General features: G+C 45.2%; 1 protein-coding gene across 1 annotated transcript in view; it reads right to left on the bottom strand.

The window, feature by feature from the left end:
* Positions 1-23898, bottom strand: part of LOC139409815 (lysophosphatidic acid receptor 1-like) — a 58190-nt gene extending 34292 nt beyond the window's left edge. The window contains exon 1 of the mRNA XM_071155197.1: positions 23644-23898. The gene's annotated coding sequence lies outside the window, so the exon portion shown is untranslated. The remainder of the gene's footprint in view (positions 1-23643) is intronic.
* Between the last annotated feature and the right edge of the window lie 299 nt (positions 23899-24197).

The following is a 24197-nucleotide window of genomic DNA, read 5'->3' on the forward strand; positions in this document are numbered from 1 at the left end:
AAGTACTGTGTCCCAAATGGAACTCTAGTCCCTGTGACAGTCTAAAGTAGTGCACTAAATACAGAAGAGAGAGCCATTTGGGAACGCATCCATTGATTCTCATGGAATGGCTGTGTTTAATTGTATCCCCGACCAGATAAGAGTTCCTTTGTTCTGTCTCTTCTGGGAGCGACAGGATAATAGGCAGGCTGTGACCTCATCAGTACTAGACACAGGGTGCTCCAGGGTGGTCCTGTCTACAAGAGAAGACGAATGGACGTGTCCCAAATGGCCCATGTGCATCTGGTGAGAAGTAGTGCATTATATAGGGAATGGAGTGCCATTTAGGATGCACACCGCCTGGTCTTTTTATCCCATTGATGGAGAGAGAGAGAGGGAGGACTGTCTGCACACAGTTAAGCATAGAAAGCTTTTGTCCTCCCTTCACTTCAACACAGTCCCATCAAAAGGTTCACAGACAGGGCCGGCCCTAGCCTTTTGCCCCCCCCCCACATCTCTCGACAAAACATTTTAGTCGCCCCCCTCTTCACGGTGGAAAGATAATTTCCAGCAAATCTACACATTTTGCCGTAAAGAAAATGTTTTCTGGAAGTTTTCTGCAATTCCGGAGGGCAGAGAGAACTTTGCAATTTTATAACATAAGATAAAAAAAAGCAAGCCCCTACCAAGCCCAGAAATCTGCTCCTTTATTTCTCTGCCCCTAACGCCCTAGACGACCAGTTTTGATAGCCTTTAGCCGTACCCTCATCCTACTCTGTTCCTCGGTGATGTAGAGGATAACCCAGGCCCTGTGTGTACCCAGGCACTCTACTTTTTGCTGACTTCTGTAACCGTAAAAGCCTTGGTTTTGCGATGTTAACATCAGAAGTCTCCTCCCAAAGTCTGTTATACTCACTGCTTTAGCACACTCCACCAACCCTGAAGTCCTAGCCATGTCTGAATCCTGGTTTAGGAAGGCCACCAAAAATTCTGAGATTTCCATACCCAACTACAACATTTTCCATCAAGATTGAACTGCCAAAGGGGGAGGAGTTGCAATCTACTGCAGAGATAGTTTGCAAATCTGTCCCCAAACAGTTCGACCTTCTGGTTTTAAAAATTAATCTCTCCAGAAATAAGTCACTGTTGCCGTTTGTTATAGACCCCCTCGGCCCCAGTTGTGCCCTGGACACCATTATATGTGAGTTGATCGCCCCCCATTTATCTTCAGAATTTGTACTGTTAGGTGACCTAAACTGGGATATGCTTAACACCCCGGCCGTCCTAAAATCTATGCTGGATGCCCTCAATCTCACACAAATTATCAAGGAACCCACCAGGTACAACCCTAAATCTGTAAACATGGGCACCCTCATAGATATTATCCTGACCAACTTGCCCTCTAAATACACCTCTGCAGTTTTCAATCAGGATCTCAGCAATCACTGCCTCATTGCCTGCGTCCGTAATGGGTCAGCAGTCAAACGACCACCCCTCATCACTGTCAAACGTGTTATAGTGAGCTTCTGCGAGCAGGCCTTTCTAATCGATCTGGCCCAGGTATCCTGGAAGGATATTGACCTCATCCTGTCAGTAGAGGATGCCTGGTTGTTCTTTTAAAGTAATTTCCTCACCATCTTAAATAAGCATGCCCCGTTCAAAAAATGTAGAACTAAGAACAGATATAGCCCTTGGTTCACTTCAGACCGGACTGCCCTCGACCAGCACAAAAACATCCTGTGGCGTACTGCATTAGCATCGAATAACCCCCGCGATATGCAACTTTTCAGGGAAGTAAGGAAAAAAAATACACACAATCAGTTTCTAAAAGCGAGCCTTTCCTAACAGAAATCTCCAGCTCTAACTCCAAAAAGTTCTGGGACACTAAAGTCCATGGAGAATAAGAGCACCTCCTCCAGGCTGCACACTGCACTGAGGCTAGGAAACACTACCACCACCGATAAATCCACGATAATCAAGAATTTCAATAAGCATCTCTACAGCTGGCCATGCTTTCCTCCTGGCCACCCCAACCTTGGCCAACAAGCGCCGCACCCCACGCAGCTACTTGCCCAAGCCTCCCCAGCTTCTCCTTCACCCAAATCCAGATAGCAGATGTTCTGAAAGAGCTACAAAACCTCCTATTAGCTGGGCTAGAAAATCTGGACCCTGTCTATCTAAAATTATCCGCCGCCATTGTTGCAACCCCCAATCACTAGTCTGTTCAACCTCTCTTTCGTATCATCCGAGATTCCTAAAGATTGGAAAGCTGCCGCGGTCATTCCCCTCTTCAAAGGAGGTGACAATCTAGACCCAAACTGTTACAGACCTATATCCATCCTGCCCTTCCTTTCTGAAGTCTTCGAAAGCCAAGTTAAACAGATTTCGACCATTTCGACCAGACCATTTAGAATCCCACCGTACCTTCTCCGCAGTGCAATCCGGTTTCCGAGCTGGTCACGGGAGCACCTCGGCCACGCTCAAGGTATTAAACAATATCATAACCACCATTGATAAAATACAGTACTGCGCAGCCGTCTTCATCGACCTGGCCAAGGCTTGACTCTGTCAATCACCGTAATCTTATCGGCAGATTCAACAGCCTTGGTTTCTCAAATGACTGCCTTGCCTGGTTCACCAACTACATCTCAGATAGATTTCAAATCGGAAAGGCCTGTTGACCAGACCTCTGGCAGTCTCTATGGGGTACCACAGGGTTCAATTCTCAGGCTGACTCTTTTCATTGTATATATCAATGATGTCGCTCTTGCTTGCTGGTGGTTCCCTGATCCACCTCTACGCAGACAACACATCTGTATACATCTGGCCCTTCTATGGACACTGTGTTAACTAACCTCCAAACAAGCTTCAATGCCATACACCACTCCTTTCGTGGCCTCCAACTGCTCTTAAAAACGCTAGAAAAACCAAATGCATGCTTTTCAACCGTTTTCTGCCCTCACCACACACACACAACTAGTATCACTACTTTGAACGGTTCTGACTTAGAATATGTGGACAACTTCAAATACCTAGGTGTCTGGTTAGACTGTAAACTCTCCTTCCAGACTCATTAAAACATCTCCAATCCAAAATTAGAAATCAGCTTCCTATTTCACAGCAACGCGACCTTCACTCACGCCGCCAAACACACCCTTGTAAAAAACTGACTATCCTAACGATCCTCGGCGATGTCATTTTCAAAATGGCCTCCAACACTCTACTCATCAAATTGGATGCATCACAGTGCCATCCGTTTTGTCACCAAAGCCCCATATACTACCCACCACTGCGACCTGTATGCTCTTGTCGGCTGGCCCTCGCTACTTATTCGTCGTCAGACCCACTGGCTCCAGGTCATCTATAAGTCTTTGCTAGGTAAAGCTCCGCCTTATCTCAGCTCACTGGTCACCATAACACCCACCCGTAGCACGCGCTCCAGCAGGTATATCTCACTAGTCATCCCCAAAGCCAACACTTCCTTTGGCCGCCTTTCCTTCCAGTTCTCTGCTGCCAATGACTGGAATTAATTGCAAAAAAAAAAAAAAAAAAAAAAAAAAAAAAAAAATCGCTGAAGTTGGAGACTCCCATCTCCCTCACTCAGTTTAAGCATCAGCTATCTGAGCAGCTTACCGATCGCTGCAGCTGTACACAGCCCATCTGTAAATAGCCCACCCAATCCACCTACTTTATCCCCATATTGTTAGACTTTTTTTGCTCACCAGTATTTCTACTTGCACATCTCACTCCAGCGAAGATTTAGCTAAATTGTAATTACTTCGCTACTGTGGCCTATTTATTGCCTTAGCTCCTTACTCCATCTGCACACACTGTATATAGACTGTAAGTTTGTTTACTCCATGTGTAACTCTGTTGTTTGTGTCGCACTGCTTTGCTCTATCTTGGCCAGGTCACAGTTGTACATGAGAAGTTGTTCTGAAATGTAAAGTGTTGGTCCCATGTGTGGACCCCAGGAAGAGTATTTTTCTACCATAAGCTGCCTCCAATGTCATTTTAGAGAATTTGTCAGTACGTCCAAACGGCCTCACAACCGCAGACCACGTGTAACCACGGGAACACATCCAGCTTCTTTACCTGCAGGATCACGTGATCAGTTAGGATGAAATGATTGAATAACATGCTTACGTAAATGTATTTTGCAACGCTCGCACACAAAGCTCCCTCAAGACAGAGTCCCAAATTGCAACCTATAGTATCTGGTCAAAAGTAGTGCACTAGTAGGGAATAGGGTGCCATTTGGGATGTATCCTGATTAATGACAGACGTGTGTTAAGTGTTTCTTTCATCCACACACACACACTAAAAAAAATGGGGACTGCTCTTAAGTGTTCCTGCTAATTTATTGAGTATTCAGTAAGACAAGCAGTGGAGTGTGAGGTGGTTCATTGATAGAAATGGAGGTGGGACTCAATACATTCAAGGCTTTCAACACTTTGAGGCTTTTAAAAGTTAATCCCATAGTTCCACAGCCGTGGAAGTTGATGTTACGGAATCTGAGGATTTGGCCGAGAGGGAGCTTGTAAAGGACGGACAGAAACATAGCCCGGTGGGACATCATGGTGGGACATTGCATGTGACTGCAGACTCCTCCGATCTGGACTCTCCCAATGGAGAGATTGGAACAACTGGTTCTCCTAGAGACAGCCGTGTGCTCTCTGAGACGCCGCAGGAGGATGTGCTCTCTGAGACACCGCAGGAGGATGTGCTCTCTGAGACACCGCAGGAGGATGTGCTCTCTGAGACACCGCAGGAGGATATGCTCTCTGAGACACCGCAGGAGGATGTGCTCTCTGAGACACCGCAGGAGGATGTGCTCTCTGAGACACTGCAGGAGGATGGAGTGATCTAGAGACAGCAGCAGTGTGCTCTGAGACACTGCAGGAGGATGGTGTGGTCTAGACAGCAGTGTGCTCTCAGACACCGCAGGAGGATGGTGTGGTCTAGAGACAGCAGCAGTGTGTTCTGAGACACCGCAGGAGGATGGTGTGGTCTAGAGACAGCAGCAGTGTGCTCTGAGACACTGCAGGAGGATGGTGTGGTCTAGACAGCAGTGTGTTCTGAGACACTGCAGGAGGATGGTGTGGTCTAGACAGCAGTGTGCTCTCAGACACCGCAGGAGGATGGTGTGGTCTAGAGACAGCAGCAGTGTGCTCTGAGACACTGCAGGAGGATGGTGTGGTCTAGACAGCAGTGTGCTCTCTGAGACACTGCAGGAGGATGGAGTGGTCTAGAGACAGCAGCAGTGTGCTCTGAGACACTGCAGGAGGATGGAGTGATCTAGAGACAGCAGCAGTGTGTTCTGAGACACTGCAGGAGGATGGAGTGATCTAGAGACAGCAGCAGTGTGTTCTGAGACACTGCAGGAGGATGGTGTGATCTAGACAGCAGTGTGCTCTCTGAGACACTGCAGGAGGATGGAGTGATCTAGAGACAGCAGCAGTGTGCTCTGAGACACTGCAGGAGGATGGAGTGATCTAGAGACAGCAGCAGTGTGTTCTGAGACACCGCAGGAGGATGCTATGATCTAGACAGCAGTGTGCTCTCTGAGACACTGCAGGAGGATGGAGTGATCTAGAGACAGCAGCAGTGTGTTCTGAGACACTGCAGGAGGATGGAGTGATCTAGAGACAGCAGCAGTGTGTTCTGAGACACCGCAGGAGGATGCTATGATCTAGACAGCAGTGTGCTCTCTGAGATGCTGCAGGAGGATGCTATGATCTAGACAGCAGTGTGCTCTCTGAGATGCTGCAGGAGGATGGAGTGATCTAGAGACAGCAGCAGTGTGTTCTGAGACACCGCAGGAGGATGCTATGATCTAGACAGCAGTGTGCTCTCTGAGATGCTGCAGGAGGATGGAGTGATCTAGAGACAGCAGCAGTGTGTTCTGAGACACCGCAGGAGGATGCTATGGTCTAGACAGCAGTGTGCTCTCTGAGATGCTGCAGGAGGATGCTATGGTCTAGACAGCAGTGTGCTCTCTGAGATGCTGCAGGAGGATGCTATGGTCTAGACAGCAGTGTGCTCTCTGAGACACCGCAGGAGGATGCTATGGTCTAGACAGCAGTGTGCTCTCTGAGACACTGCAGGAGGATGGTGTTTTCTACGGCAGGGTTCCCCAACTGGTGGCCGTTTTATTTATCCCCCCAAAGTTGAGCAAAATGTTTTATTTGTTATTGATGGTCAATAGACTGTAAAAACACCAGTAAACATCAGCTCCAAGTGAGTTTAATGAAGACATATATTCCAACGCGTAATAGAGACACACGTGATCGTATAGAGATATACGTTTATAATGATTGTGTTTTAGTTAAACACATCAGTTTGGGCTTCTTGCGGTCAATTTGCAGTCTACAAATGATTTGTAATTATGTTCCAGCCCCCCCGACCATCCGCTCAAGAAAGAAACAAACAAAAAGAGGATGCTGGGAGATCCAGAATCTGCAGTCAACAGCAGATTGTTAATACCTTTCACCACAGCTGTTTTGGTGTTGAGCAAGAGCCATGCAGAAGGTTGGAAGATTTTACATCATTATTTTACAAACAGCTGTTAAGGGGGATCTGAAATAGCGTCAGGCCGTACTCATAAAAGCAGAACAGATGGAAATGTTTTACATACTGACAGATATAACACTAAGTTGTGCTAACACACCCAACCCCCAAAGTCCTCCATTTCAGGCACAGCCCATGAATTCCACAGTTTATAGTATTTAGACAGGACCCCCCCCCCCCCCCCCAACCCCTAACTTACACAGACCCCCGCCGAACCCCTGACATAGCTTAGGACTATACTGAACAAAATGAGCTTCCCTGAGCCTGTTTCTGACAGTTTGTGTAGAAATTATTAGGTTGTGTAAAACAGTTTCCTGGTCTCAGCCCGCAGATGAAGGAGGAAGATGTGGAGGTCCTGGGCTGCCGTGGTTACTTGTGGTCTGCAGTTGTGTGGCCAGTTGGACATACTACCAAATTCTCTAAAACAATGTTGGAGGTGGCTTATGGTAGATAATTTTATGTTAAATTATCTGGCAAAAGCTCTGGTGGACGTTCCTGCAGTCAGAATACCAATTGTACGCTCCCTCAAAACTTGAGACATCTGTGGCATTGTGTTGTGTGACAAAACTGCACATTTTAGAGTGGACTTTTATTGTCCCCAGCACAAGGTGCATCTGTGTAATGATTATGCTGTTTAATCAGCTTCTTGATAAGGCCACACCTGTCAGGTGGATGGATTATCTTGGCAAAGGAGAAATGCTCACTAACAAGGATGTAAACAAATTTTATGCATCATATTTGAGAGAAATATGTTTTTTTTGTGCGTATGGAACCTTTCTGGGATCTTTTATTTCAGCTCATGAAACATGGGACCAACACTTTACATGTTGCTTTCATATTTTTGTTTATTTAGTATTAAATTAGGATCCACATTAGCTGCTGCCAAAGTAGCTACTCTTCCTGGGGTCAAAACAGGGTTAGTTTATATTTTTTTTCAGTATAGTTCAAGAATTGTTGTGTCACGCTGCTATAGAGACACTAAGGAATGTGAACATATAAGATGACCACACACATCCACATTGCTGTGCGTAAATGATAAGGATTCGATTACAAGACCCACGCTGAGGCTCCAGGCTTTTTCACAAACATGTGCACGTGCTCAAGGCACAGCCCAGAGGCCCATTACTTCCTGCCAGGGTGTTGGGGGAGAAGAGAATCAGCCAATTCAACTCTAGAGCTCTGGCCTGAATACACTGGACATGCACCATGTGTGTGTGTGTGTGTGTGTGTGTGAATGTGTATATGTATGTGTATGTGTGTGTGTGTGTGTGTGAGAGAGAGAGAGCCTGTGTTTAACTCAACCAGTGCATTGCTCTGCTGACTGAGTTCCTCTGTTGAGTTTTAAAGCAGGAAAACTCTGAAAAACACAGCCCAGACGGAAAAGACCCGTTTTCAATACTGCTGGGTGGTAATACAACCTAGTGAGATATCTGTTAGTCACACTGTGTCACAATGTCTGTTTTGTCACAAACACCTCATGAGAAAAATCTCCTTTTGACTTACCTACAGTGCCTAAAGAAAGTACAGTTGTCGGAAGTTTACATATACCTTAGCCAAATACATTTAAACTCAGTTTCACAATTCCTGACATTTAATCCTAGTAAAAATTCCCTGCCTTAGGTCTGTTAGGATCACCACTTTATTTTAAGAGTGTGACATGTCAGAATAATAGTAGAGAGAATGATTTATTTCAGATTTTATTTCTTTCATCACATTCCCAGTGGGTCTTAAGTTTACATACACTCAATTCATATTTGGTAGCATTGCCTTTAAACTGTTTAACTTGGGTCAAATGTTTTGGGTAGCCATCCACAAGCTAACCACAATATGTTGGGTGAATTTTGGCCCATTCCTCCTGACAGAGCTGGTGTAATTGAGTCAGGTTTGTAGGCCTCCTCGCTCGCACAGGCCTTTTCAGTTCTGCCCACAAATGTTCTATGGGATTGTGGTCAGAGCTTTGATGGTCACTCCAATACCTTGACATTGTTGTCTTGAAGCCATTTTGCCACAACTTTGTAAGTATGCTTGGGGTCATTGTCCATTTGGAAGATCCATTTGTGACCAAGCTTTAACTTCCTGACTGATGTCTTGAGATGTTGCTTCAATATATCCACATAATTTCCCCTCCTCATGATGCCATCTATTTTGTGAAGTGCACCAGTCCCTCCTGCAGCAAAGCACTCCCACAACATGATGCTGCCACCCCCGTGCTTCACGGTTGGGATGATGTTCTTCGGCTTGCAAGCCTCCCCCTTTTTCCTCCAAACATAACGATGGTTATTATGGCTAAACAGTTCTATTTTTGTTTCATCAGACCAGAGGACATTTATACAAAAAGTACGATCTTTGTCCCCATGTGGAGTTGCAAACCGTAGTCTGGCTTTTTTATGGCAGTTTTGGAGCAGTGGCTTCTTCCTTGCTGAGCGGCCTTTCAGATTATGTCGATATAGGTCTTGTTTTACTGTGGATATAGATACTTTTGTACCTGTTTCCTCCAGCATCGTCACAAGGTCCTTTACTGTTGTTCTGGGATTGATTTTCACTTTTCGCAACAAAGTACGTTCATCTCTAGGAGACAGAACGCGTCTCCTTCCTGAGCAGTATGACGGCTGCGTGGTCCCATGGTGTTTATACTTGCGTACTATTGTTTGTACAGATGAATGTGGTACCTTCAGGCATTGGGAACTTTTTTGAGTTCTACAAATTATTTCTGAGGTCTTGGCTGATTTCTTTTGATTTTCCCATGATGTCAAGCAAAGAGGCACTGAGTTTGAAGGTAGGCCTTGAAATACATCAACATGTACACCTATCAGAAGCTTCTAAAGCCATGACATAATTTTCTGGAATTTTCCAAGCTGTGTAAAGGCACAGTCAACTCGTGCATGTAAACTTCTGAACAACTGGAATTGTGATACAGTGAATTATAAGTGAAGTAATCTGTCTGTAAACAATTGTTGGAAAAATGACTTGTGTCATGCACAAAGTAGATGTCCTAACCGACTTGCAAAACTATAGTTTGTTAAAACCTGTTTGGGCTAGGGGGCAGTATTCGGAAGTTCGGTTGACTGATGTGCCCAAAGTAAACTGCCTGTTACTCAGGCCCGGAAGCTAGGATATGCATATAATTGGTAGCATTGGATAGAAAACACTCTGAAGTTTACAGAACTGTTAACTTCTTAGACAACAAATCTTACTACAAAATATTCATATGCTTTACAGCCAAAGCAAGACAAGCATTTGTGTAAGTTTATCGATAGCCTAGCATAGCATTATGTCCAGCGAGCAGCAGGTAACTTGGTCATGAAAATCAGAAAAGCAATCAAATTAAATCGTTTACTTTTGATGAGCTTCGGATGTTTTCACTCACGAGACTCCCAGTTAGACAGCAAATGTTCATTTTGTCCCATAAAGATTATTTTTATAGCCGAAATACCTCAGTTTGTTCTTCACGTTTGGTTGAGAAATCCACTGGAAATTGCGGTCACAACAACCCCGAAAAATATTCCAAATTATATCCATAATATCGACAGAAACATGGCAAACATTTTTTTATAATCAATCCTCAAGGTGTTTTTCAAATATCTATTCGATAATATATCAACCCGGGACAATTGGCTTCTTAGTAGGAGCGAGAGAAACAATGGCTGCCTTTGTCTGTTACGCACAAATCACTCGGAGAGCCACCATCTGACCACTGACGCAATGTTGTCGTTCACGCTCATTTTTCAAAATAAAAGCCTGAAACTATGTCTTGTGACTCTAGACACATTAGGGAAGCAGAAAAAGGAATCTGGTTGATATCCCTTTCAATGCTCAATAGGGAGGCACAGGAACGCAGAAGTAAAAAAAAAAAAAAAAAAAGTGTCACTTCCTGATTGGATTTTTCACAGGCTTTCGCCTGCAATATCAGTTCTGTTATACTCACAGACAATATTTTTATAGTTTTGGAAACTTTAGAGTGTTTTCTATCCTAAGCTGTCAATTATATACATATTCTATTATCTTGTCCTGAGAAATAGCCTGTTTACTTTGGGAACGTTATTTTTACAAAAATGAAAATACTGCCCCCTAGTCTCAAGAGGTTAAAATGATGTCTGTGAGTGTAACAGAACTGATATGGCAGGTGAAAACGCAAGGAGCATCCATTCGGGAAAAAATATTTGTTGAGGTCACAGGCCATTTCAATGCTAGTCTATGGGATATTCAAAAGACTTCCTCCCAGATTACAGTTCCTATGGCTTCCACTAGATGTCAACAGTCTTTAGAAAGGGTTTCAGGCTTGTTTTTGAAAAATGAGCAAGTAGTTGTAGTTTCTGCCTCTGCTGTTTTGAGCAAGTAGTTGTAGTTTCTGCCTCTGCTGTCCTCAGATAATTGCATGGTATGCTTCCGCCGTAAAGCCTTTTTGAAATCTGACAAAGCGTCTGGATTAACAAGAAGTTAAGCTTTTAAACGATGTAAGACACTTGTATTTTCATGAATGTTTAATATTATGATTTTTGTATTTTGAATTTAGCGCTGTGCGATTTCACCGGATGTTGTCGTGGTGGGTCACTAGTATTCACCCGTCTTGGAATACCTGATGGACAAATGCAGATCCTTCACCGTAATAATGTTCACTTTAATAATGTTCACATATTTTGTATTAAATCATCTCATATGTATATACTGCATCTTAGTCTTTGCCGCTCTGACATTGCGCGTCCATTTATTTTAAATATTCTTAAATACATTACTTTACTTAGATCTGTTTGGGAATATGTGGTGAAATTGTTAGATATTACTGCACTATTGGAGCTAGAAATACAAGCATTTCAATACAAATTCAAATTATAAAAAACATTTATCAACCATATAAATCTAGAGACACCAAACCAACTTTCTCATGTTCAGACTAATACCTACTGTAGTCACTACCACTACTAGAACCAGTCACTACCATTACTACTGTAGACACTACCACTACTATAACCAGTCACTACCACTACTAGAACCAGTCACTACCATTACTACTGTAGACACTACCACTACTATAACCAGTCACTACCACTACCACTACTAGAACCAGTCACTACCATTACTACTGTAGACACTACCACTACTAGAACTATAACCCGTCACTAACATTACTATAACCATAACCAGTCACTAACATAACTAGTCACTACCACTACTATATCCAGTCACTACCACTACTATAACCAGTCACTACCATTACAACTATAACCAGTCACTACCACTACTGTATACAGTCACTACCACTACTATAACCAGTCACTACTATAACCAGTCACTACCACTACTATAACCAGTCACTACTATAACCAGTCACTACCATTACTACTGTAGACACTACCACTACTATAACCAGTCCCTACCACTACTATAACCAGTCACTACTATAACCAGTCACTACCACTACTATAACTCGTCACTACCACTACTACTGTAGACACTACCACTACTACTGCAGACACTACCACTACTATAACCAGTCCCTACCACTACTATAACCAGTCACTACTATAACCAGTCACTACCACTACTATAACTATAACCCGTCACTACCACTACTATAACCAGTCACTACCACTACTATAACCAGTCACTACCACTACTATAACCAGTCACTACCACTACTATATCCAGTCACTACCATTACTACTGTAGTCACTACCACTACTATAACCAGTCATTACCACTACTACTGTAGACACTACCACTACTAGAACCAGTCACTACCACTACTATAACTATAACCAGTCACTACCACTACTAGAACCAGTCACTACCACTACTAGAACCAGTCACTACCACTACTATAACTATATCCAGTCACTACCACTACTATAACCAGTCACTACCACTACTATAACCAGTCACTACCACTACTATAACCAGTCACTACCACTACTACTGTAGTCACTACCACTACTATATCCAGTCACTACCACTACTATAACAAGTCACTACCACTACTATAACTATATCCAGTCACTACCACTACTATATCCAGTCACTACCACTACTATAACCAGTCACTACCACTACTATAACCAGTCACTACCACTACTATATCCAGTCACTACCACTACTATATCCAGTCACTACCACTACTATATCCAGTCACTACCACTACTATATCCAGTCACTACCACTACTATATCCAGTCACTACCATTACTACTGTAGTCACTACCACTACTATAACAAGTCACTACCACTACTATAACTATATCCAGTCAATACCACTACTATATCCAGTCACTACCACTACTATAACCAGTCACTACCACTACTATATCCAGTCACTACCACTACTATAACCAGTCACTACCACTACTATAACCAGTCACTACCACTAATATAACTATAACCAGTCACTACCACTACTATATCCAGTCACTACCACTACTATAACCAGTCACTACCACTACTATAACCAGTCACTAGCACTACTATATCTATAACCAGTCACTACCACTACTATAACCAGTCACTACCATTACTACTGTAGTCACTACCACTACTATATCCAGTCACTACCACTACTATGTCCAGTCACTACCACTACTGTATACAGTCACTACCACTACTATAACCAGTCACTACCACTACTATAACCAGTCACTACCACTACTATAACCAGTCACTACCACTACTACTGTAGTCACTACCACTACTATAACCAGTCACTACCACTACTACTGTAGTCACTACCACTACTACTGTAGTCACTACCACTACTATATCCAGTCACTACCACTACTATAACCAGTCACTACCACTACTATAACTATAACCAGTCACTACCACTACTATATCCAGTCACTACCACTACTGTATACAGTCACTACCACTACTATATCCAGTCACTACCACTACTATATCCAGTCACTACCACTACTATATCCAGTCACTACCACCACTATAACCAGTCACTACCACTACTATATCTATAACCAGTCACTACCATTACTACTGTAGTCACTACCACTACTATAACTATAACCAGTCACTACCACTACTATATCCAGTCACTACCACTACTATAACCAGTCACTACCACTACTATAACCAGTCACTACCACTACTAGAACCAGTCACTACCACTACTATAACCAGGTCACTGCCACTACTATAACTATAACCAGTCACTACCACTACTATAACCAGTCACTGCCACTACTATAACCAGTCACTACCATTACTATAACTATAACCAGTCACTACCACTACTATAACCAGTCACTGCCACTACTATAACCAGTCACTGCCACTACTAGAACCAGTCACTGCCACTACTAGAACCAGTCACTGCCACTACTAGAACCAGTCACTGCCACTACTAGAACCAGTCACTGCCACTACTAGAACCAGTCACTGCCACTACTAGAACCAGTCACTGCCACTACTAGAACCAGTCACTGCCACTACTAGAACCAGTCACTGCCACTACTAGAACCAGTCACTGCCACTACTAGAACCAGTCACTGCCACTACTAGAACCAGTCACTGCCACTACTAGAACCAGTCACTGCCACTACTAGAACAAGTCACTGCCACTACTAGAACCAGTCACTACCACTACTAGAACCAGTCACTACCACTACTATATCCAGTCACTACAACTACTATATCCAGTCACTACCACAACTATATCCAGTCACTACCACTACTATAACTATAACCAGTCACTACCACTACTATAACCAGTCACTACCATTACTACTATAGTCACTACCACTACTATAACTATAACCAGTCACTACCACTACTATATCTATAACCAGTCACTACCATTACTACTGTAGTCACTACCACTACTATAACTATATCCAGTCACTACCACTACTATATCCAGTCACTACCACTACTATAACCAGTCACTACCACTAATATAACTATAACCAGTCACTACCACTACTAGAACCAGTCACTACCACTACTATATCCAGTCACTACCATATCCAGTCACTACCACTACTGTATACAGTCACTACCACTACTATATCCAGTCACTACCACTACTGTATACAGTCACTACCACTACTATAACCAGTCACTACCACTACTATAACCAGTCACTACCACTACTATAACCAGTCACTACCACTACTATAACCAGTCACTACCATTACTACTGTAGTCACTACCACTACTATATCCAGTCACTACCACTACTGTATACAGTCACTACCACTACTATAACCAGTCACTACCACTACTATAACCAGTCACTACCACTAATATAACTATAACCAGTCACTACCACTACTAGAACCAGTCACTACCACTAATATAACTATAACCAGTCACTACCACTACTAGAACCAGTCACTACAACTACTAGAACCAGTCACTACAACTACTATATCCAGTCACTACCACAACTATATCCAGTCACTACCACTACTATAACCAGTCACTACCACTACTATAACTATAACCAGTCATTACCACTACTAGAACCAGTCACTACCACTACTATATTCAGTCACTACCATTACTATATCCAGTCACTACCACAACTATATCCAGTCACTACCACAACTATATCCAGTCACTACCACAACTATATCCAGTCACTACCACTACTATAACCAGTCACTACCACTACTATAACTATAACCAGTCATTACCACTACTATATCCAGTCACTACCACTACTAGAACCAGTCACTACCACTACTATAACCAGTCACTACCACTACTATAACTATAACCAGTCATTACCACTACTATATCCAGTCACTACCACTACTAGAACCAGTCACTACCACTACTATATTCAGTCACTACCATTACTACTGTAGTCACTACCACTACTATAACCAGTCACTACCATTACTATAACTATAACCAGTCACTACCACTACTGTATACAGTCACTACCACTACTGTATACAGTCACTACCACTACTATAACCAGTCACTGCCACTACTATAACCAGTCACTGCCACTACTAGAACCAGTCACTGCCACTACTAGAACCAGTCACTGCCACTACTAGAACCAGTCACTGCCACTACTAGAACCAGTCACTGCCACTACTAGAACCAGTCACTGCCACTACTAGAACCAGTCACTGCCACTACTAGAACCAGTCACTGCCACTACTAGAACCAGTCACTACAACTACTAGAACCAGTCACTACCACTACTATATCCAGTCACTACAACTACTATAACCAGTCACTACCACTACTATAACTATAACCAGTCACTACCACTACTATATCCAGTCACTACCACTACTATAACCAGTCACTACCACTACTATAACCAGTCACTACCACTACTATATCCAGTCACTACAACTACTATAAACAGTCACTACCACTACTATAACTATAACCAGTCACTACCACTACTATATCCAGTCACTACCACCACTATATCCAGTCACTACCACTACTATATCCAGTCACTACCACTACTATAACCAGTCACTACCAATACTATAACCAGACACTACCACTACTATAACCAGTCACTACCACTACTATAACCAGTCACTACCATTACTACTGTAGTCACTACCACTACTATAACCAGTCACTACCATTACTACTGTAGTCACTACCACTACTATAACCAGTCACTACCACTACTATATCCAGTAGCTACCACTACTATAACCAGTCACTACCACTACTATAACCAGTCACTACCACTACTATAACCAGTCACTACCATTACTACTGTAGTCACTACCACTACTATAACCAGTCACTACCATTACTACTGTAGTCACTACCACTACTATAACCAGTCACTACCACTACTATATCCAGTAGCTACCACTACTATAACCAGTCACTACCACTACTATAACCAGTCACTACCACTACTATAACTAAGGTGTAAAAATAAATAAATACAAATCGGCGCCCAAAAACACCGATTTCCGATTGTTATGAAAACTTGAAATCGGCCATTCCGATTAATCGGTTGACCTCTACTACAGAGTAACCACGTGTTATTCTCCCTCCAAGTTTGGCATGGAGTGTGACCGACGTGGGTATATAATACACCAGACAGACAGTGTGAGGGGTGTTACATGTTTACTTGCCCAATGAACATGAAGCCATCCCTGGGAGAGCTTAGGAAGGGGCTGGGGTTGAGGCTGGGACAGGACGCAGGTCTCTCCTGTGACTGACCTGCATTCCATCTGACCTACCGGCCGGTGCAGGCTCTTCCCATCTGGTTGGTTTGACAGCACCAACAATCACTATCACCACTCATCATTTGTCACATTCACAAAAAGACAGGGACAGTCCCAAATTGCACCGTATTCCCTATATAGTGCACTACTATAGACCAGGGCCTATTCCCTATATAGTGCACTACTTTAGACCAGAGCCCCTATTCCATATATAGTGCACTATTATAGACCAGAGCCCTATATAGTACACTACTTTAGACCAGAGCCCTATATAGTACACTACTTTAGACCACACCCCTATAAAAGGGCAAGCCATTTAGAAAACCACCGAGGTGCCTTTAATCTACTTCCTGCCTCACGTCCCTGTGATACTGATGCCCATCGTGTTAACGTGGTGAAACCCATACCAGGGTCTTCTTACTATGATGCCCACTGTGTTAACGTGGTGAAACCCATACCAGGGTCTTCTTACTATGATGCCCACTGTGTTAACGTGGTGAAACCCATACCAGGGTCTTCTTACTATGATGCCCACTGTGTTAACGTGGTGAAACCCATACCAGGGTCTTCTTACTATGATGCCCACTGTGTTAACGTGGTGAAACCCATACCAGGGTCTTCTTACTATGATGCCCACTGTGTTAACGTGGTGAAACCCATACCAGGGTCTTCTTACTATGATGCCCACTGTGTTAACGTGGTGAAACCCATACCAGGGTCTTCTTACTATGATGCCCACTGTGTTAACGTGGTGAAACCCATGCAGTGTTTCCGACTAGCGGCTATAAAGCCGATTACAGATACATTTTCAGAAGGCAAATTTTAACACTTAACCTGCTATGGTCGATGTCTACGCCCCCGCGGAAATCTAAATAGCATAATACTAAACAAATGTCTCAAGCTACCACATCTGCCTATATCGCACTTTTGCATCTGCTGTGAAAGATGACAGAGCGGTGTCTGCACAGACCATGAGACATCACGAAAAACAGTCTTCTCACAAAATCATCTGGAACGGTTTGTCCTACAAACTGTTCTGCCACGCACGCAACGGCTGGGGAGGCGTAAAGCTCACCGCCATTGGAATCTGGAGCAGTGGAAACACGTTCTCTGGAGTGATGAATCACGCTTCATCATCTGGCAGTCCGACGGACAAATCTGGGTTTGGTGGATGGCAGGAGAAGACTATGCGTAGTGCCAACTGTAAAGTTTGGTGGAGGAGGAATAATGGCCTGGGGCTGTTTTTCATGGTTCGGGCTTGACCCCTTAGTTCCAGTGAAGGGAAATCTTAAACGCTACAGCATACAATGACAATCTAGACGATTCTGTGCTTCCAAATTTGTGGCAACAATTCCCCCGTGCAGAAAAACGAGGTCCAAACAGAAATTGTTTGTCGAGATCGAAGAGGAAAAACTTGACTGGATTGCACAGAGCCCTAACCTTAGATGGGGTTAACACCTTTGGGATGAATTGAAATGCCACCTGCGAGCCAGGCCTAATCACTCAACATCAGTACCCGACCTCACTAAAGCTGTTGGACACGCCGCAATGTTCCAACATCAAGTGGAAAGGCTTCCCAGAAGAGTGGAAGCTGTTATAGCAGCAATGTCCCAACATCAAGTGGAAAAGCTTCCCAGAAGAGTGGAGGCTGTTATAGCAGCAATGTTCCAACATCAAGTGGAAAGGCTTCCCAGAAGAGTGGAGGCTGTTATAGCAGCAAAGGGCGGGGATGGGGGCAAGTCCATATTAATGCCCATGACTTTAGAATGATATGTTCAACGAGCAGGTGTCCACATCCTTTCGGTCATGTAGTCCATGTATTAGATGACAGGATCTGACAAATTCTATTTTCAATATTCAGTTAATTTTAAGGCGTTGTCAGCACCATATCAAATCCATGTACATCTTAATGTATTGGCAAATAAAGGTAGTTCTGATTCAAAGCAAAACAAAGTGAAAAAAAAAAAGGATTACTTTTGTCAAATGTCCAAACCATTGTTATTGAGACCTCAGATCGGCACCCAGCATTGAACACAGGCCTCTCAGAGCCAGAGAGAGACTACACCAAGGCGTAGACTTTGGGGACATGCCAAAAACCAACAGGAATGTTTGATGACTATCAATCTGTCCTAGACAATGTTTAAGCAAAAGACTGAACTAATCTGTAAGAGCTACGGGACAGCATAGAGCCTGGGAGATTACAGGATAACAGCATAGAGCCTGGAGGATTACAGGACGACAGCATAGAGCCTGGAGGATTACAGGACGACAGGATAGAGCATGGAGGATTACAGGACGACAGCATAGAGCCTGGAGGATTACAGGACGACATTATAGAGCCTGGAGGATTACAGGACGACAGCATAGAGCCTGGAGGATTACAGGACGACAGCATATAGCCTGGGGGATTACAGGACAGGATAGAGCCTGGAGGATTACAGGACGACAGCATAGATCCTGGAGGATTACAGGACAACAGCATAGAGCCTGGAGGATTACAGGAATACAGCATAGAGCCTGGAGGATTACAAGAATACAGCATAGAGCCTTGAGGATTACAGGACGACAGCATAGAGCCTGGAGGATTACAGGACGACAGCATAGAGCCTGGAGGATTACAGGACGACAGCATAGAGCCTGGAGGATTACAGGACGACAGCATAGAGCCTGGGGGATTACAGGATGACAGGACAGCATAGAGCCTGGGGGATTACAGGACGACAGGACAGCATAGAGCCTGGGGGATTACAGGACGACAGGACAGCATAGAGCCTGGGGGATTACAGGACGACAGGACAGCATAGAGCCTGGGGGATTACAGGACGACAGGACAGCATAGAGCCTGGGGGATTACAGGACGACAGCAAAGATCCTGGGGGATTACAGGACGACAGCAAAGATCCTGGGGGATTACAGGACGACAGCATAGAGCCTGGGGGATTACAGGACGACAGGACAGCATAGAGCCTGGGGGATTACAGGACGACAGGACAGCATAGAGCCTGGGGGATTACAGGACGACAGGACAGCATAGAGCCTGGGGGAATACAGGACGACAACATAGATCCTGGAGGATTACAGGACAGGATAGATCCTGGAGGATTACAGGACAGGATAGATCCTGGAGGATTACAGGACAGGATAGATCCTGGAGGATTACAGGACGACAGCATAGAGCCTGGAGGATTACAGGACGACAGCATAGAGCCTGGAGGATTACAGGACGACAGCATAGAGCCTGGAGGATTACAGGACGACAGCATAGAGCCTGGAGGATTACAGAACGACAGCATAGAGCCTGGAGGATTACAGGACGACAGCATAGAGCCTGGAGGATTACAGGACGACAGCATAGAGCCTGGAGGATTACAGGACAACAGCATAGTGCCTGGAGTAATACAGGAAGACAGGACAGCATAGAGCCTGAAGGATTACAGGACGACAGGATAGAGCCTGGGGGATTACAGGATGACAGCATAGAGCCTGGGGGATTACAGGACGACAGGATGGAGCCTGGGGGATTACAGGATGACAACATAGAGCCTGGGGGATTACAGGACGACAGGATAGAGCCTGGGGGATTACAGGACGACAGGACAGCATAGAGCCTGGGGGATTACAGGACAACAGGACAGCATAGAGCCTGGGGGATTACAGGACAACAGGACAGCATAGAGCCTGGGGGATTACAGGACGACAGGACAGCATAGAGCCTGGGGGATTACAGGACGACAGGACAGCATAGAGCCTGGGGGATTACAGGACGACAGGACAGCATAGAGCCTGGGGGATTACAGGACGACAGCAAAGATCCTGGGGGATTACAGGACGACAGCATAGAGCCTGGGGGATTACAGGACGACAGGACAGCATAGAGCCTGGGGGATTACAGGACGACAGGACAGCATAGAGCCTGGGGGATTACAGGACGACAGGACAGCATAGAGCCTGGGGGATTACAGGACGACAGGACATCATAGAGCCTGGGGGATTACAGGACGACAGGACAGCATAGAGCCTGGGGGATTACAGGACGACAGGACAGCATAGAGCCTGGGGGAATACAGGACGACAGCATAGATCCTGGAGGATTACAGGACGACAGCATAGAGCCTGGAGGATTACAGGACGACAGCATAGAGCCTGGAGGATTACAGGACGACAGCATAGAGCCTGGAGGATTACAGAATGACAGCATAGAGCCTGGAGGATTACAGGACGACAGCATAGAGCCTGGAGGATTACAGGACGACAGCATAGAGCCTGGAGTAATACAGGAAGACAGGACAGCATAGAGCCTGAAGGATTACAGGACGACAGGATAGAGCCTGGGGGATTACAGGACGACAGCATAGAGCCTGGGGGATTACAGGACGACAGGATGGAGCCTGGGGGATTACAGGATGACAACATAGAGCCTGGGGGATTACAGGACGACAGGATAGAGCCTGGGGGATTACAGGACGACAGGATAGAGCCTGGGGGATTACAGGACGACAGCATAGAGCCTGGGGGATTACAGGACGACAGGATGGAGCCTGGGGGATTACAGGACGACAGGATAGAGCCTGGGGGATTACAGGACGACAGGACAGCATAGAGCCTGGGGGATTAGAGGACGACAGGACAGCATAGAGCCTGGGGGAATACAGGACGACAACATAGATCCTGGAGGATTACAGGACGACAGCATAGATCCTGGAGGATTACAGGACGACAGCATAGATCCTGGAGGATTACAGGACGACAGCATAGATCCTGGAGGATTACAGGACGACAGCATAGAGCCTGGAGGATTACAGGACGACAGGATAGAGCCTGGAGGATTACAGGACGACAGCATAGAGCCTGGAGGATTATAGGACGACAGCATAGAGCCTGGAGGATTACAGGACGACAGCATAGAGCCTGGAGGATTACAGGACGACAGCATAGAGCCTGGAGGATTACAGGACGACAGCATAGAGCCTGGAGGATTCCAGGACGACAGCATAGAGCCTGGAGGATTACAGGACGACAGCATAGAGCCTGGAGGATTACAGGACGACAGCATAGAGCCTGGAGGATTACAGGACGACAGCATAGAGCCTGGAGGATTACAGGACGACAGCATAGAGCCTGGAGGATTACAGGACGACAGCATAGAGCCTGGAGGATTACAGGACGACAGCATAGAGCCTGGAGGATTACAGGACGACAGCATAGAGCCTGGAGGATTACAGGACGACAGGACAGCATAGAGCCTGAAGGATTACAGGACGACAGGATAGAGTCTGGGGGATTACAGGACGACAGGATAGAGCCTGGGGGATTACAGGACGACAGGATAGAGCCTGGGGGATTACAGGACGACAGGATAGAGCCTGGGGGATTACAGGACGACAGGATAGAGCCTGGGGGATTACAGGACGACAGCATAGAGCCTGGGGGATTACAGGACGACAGCATAGAGCCTGGGGGATTACAGGACGACAGCATAGAGCCTGGGGGATTACAGGACGACAGCATAGAGCCTGGGGGATTACAGGACGACAGCATAGAGCCTGGGGGATTACAGGACGACAGGATAGAGCCTGGGGGATTACAGGACGACAGGATAGAGCCTGGGGGGGTTACAGGACGACAGCATAGAGCCTGGGGGATTACAGGACGACAGCATAGAGCCTGGGGGATTACAGGACGACAGCATAGAGCCTGTGGGATTACAGGACGACAGCATAGAGCCTGGGGGATTACAGGACGACAGGATAGAGCCTGGAGGATTACAGGACGACAGCATAGAGCCTGGAGGATTACAGGACGACAGCATAGAGCCTGGGGGATTACAGGACGACAGGATAGAGCCTGGGGGATTACAGGACGACAGGATAGAGCCTGGGGGATTACAGGACGACAGGATAGAGCCTGGGGGATTACAGGACGACAGGATTGAGCCTGGGGGATTACAGGACGACAGGATAGAGCCTGGGGGATTACAGGACGACAGCATAGAGCCTGGGGGATTACAGGACGACAGCATAGAGCCTGGGGGATTACAGGACGACAGCATAGAGCCTGGGGGATTACAGGACGACAGCATAGAGCCTGGGGGATTACAGGACGACAGCATAGAGCCTGGGGGATTACAGGACGACAGCATAGAGCCTGGGGGATTACAGGACGACAGCATAGAGCCTGGGGGATTACAGGACGACAGCATAGAGCCTGGGGGATTACAGGACGACAGCATAGAGCCTGGGGGATTACAGGACGACAGCATAGAGCCTGGGGGATTACAGGACGACAGCATAGAGCCTGGGGGATTACAGGACGACAGCATAGAGCCTGGGGGATTACAGGACGACAGCATAGAGCCTGGGGGATTACAGGACGACAGGATAGAGCCTGGGGGATTACAGGACCCAGGTGTTTTATTCTGAATAATTAGTCTACCAAGGATTCATGGAAGAAAAAGTGAAAAAAATTGCCCAAATCAATCAACCCAGGTAACAGTTATTCCCATTTTCTAAAACCCACATTTCATCTGTTGTTTTTTTGTCGATGCAAAAACGAAGATTCATATATTGAACTAATGTAAAAAATTAAATAGCTTGACATGGCGCTGCACAGGCGCAACAAGTTATGATTCAGCTGTACGGTTTTCTGCCGTGAGATCCAGACATATTAAATAGACGTTGACCAGGAACACGACATCGGCGGTAACTACCATTAAACAGTTGTCAATTGATTGTGAATGATAATACGTGGCCGGTAACATACTAGTTCGACTTTTGAAAACAACCTACCTACGTTTGCATAGACACCTGAAGATGCAGCTGAAGGTGCGCGAGGGAGAAGGAAAAATGGACACATCTCGTAAATATCTATAGGCTACGCGTTGGAGATTAAAATGTTTTAAGTTCGAGATAAACAAATAAATTCCTACTTACAGTCGTTCTGTCTCAGCGATATTTACAAACTGTTGCTTGAAACGCCAAAAGATTATTTCGGAGTGAACTCCCAAACTCCAAAAAGTGAATTCCGTTATTGTGTTGGTCATCAGAGTCGCATGTGTTGTTTCTTCCAATCCAAGTTGAGGATGTGTGATCTTTTCATTTTACAGTCCATAGAGACGACTGTGTTTTTGTGATTGCATAGTTATGGTGGCTCTCTACTTCCCTTGCGTCCTCCTCTGCAGCGTCTCAGAGTCCTGTTCGCCACTCGACGGGACTGGACCGCTGTATGACGTCACACTTTTTTCTTGAGCGCATAATTGAAAACACTCTTTTTTGTAGCGCGAGGGGGGGGGAGACACGCGATTGTATTATTTACCAATTAGCTTCCTATATGTTCTAATTTAGGTCGTTTTATTTTTCTTTGTGATATTATAGGCTAAGATTAAATACATAGAAAGATTGTTTTTAATAACGTTGTATTGGCACGCAAACGTTAGGTCTACAGTGACGCTAATGAGCATCACATGACGCAGCATCATAGCTAGTCA

The sequence above is a fragment of the Oncorhynchus clarkii genome, chromosome 5, assembly GCF_045791955.1.
Source record: "Oncorhynchus clarkii lewisi isolate Uvic-CL-2024 chromosome 5, UVic_Ocla_1.0, whole genome shotgun sequence".
Taxonomy (NCBI): Eukaryota; Metazoa; Chordata; class Actinopteri; order Salmoniformes; family Salmonidae; genus Oncorhynchus; species Oncorhynchus clarkii.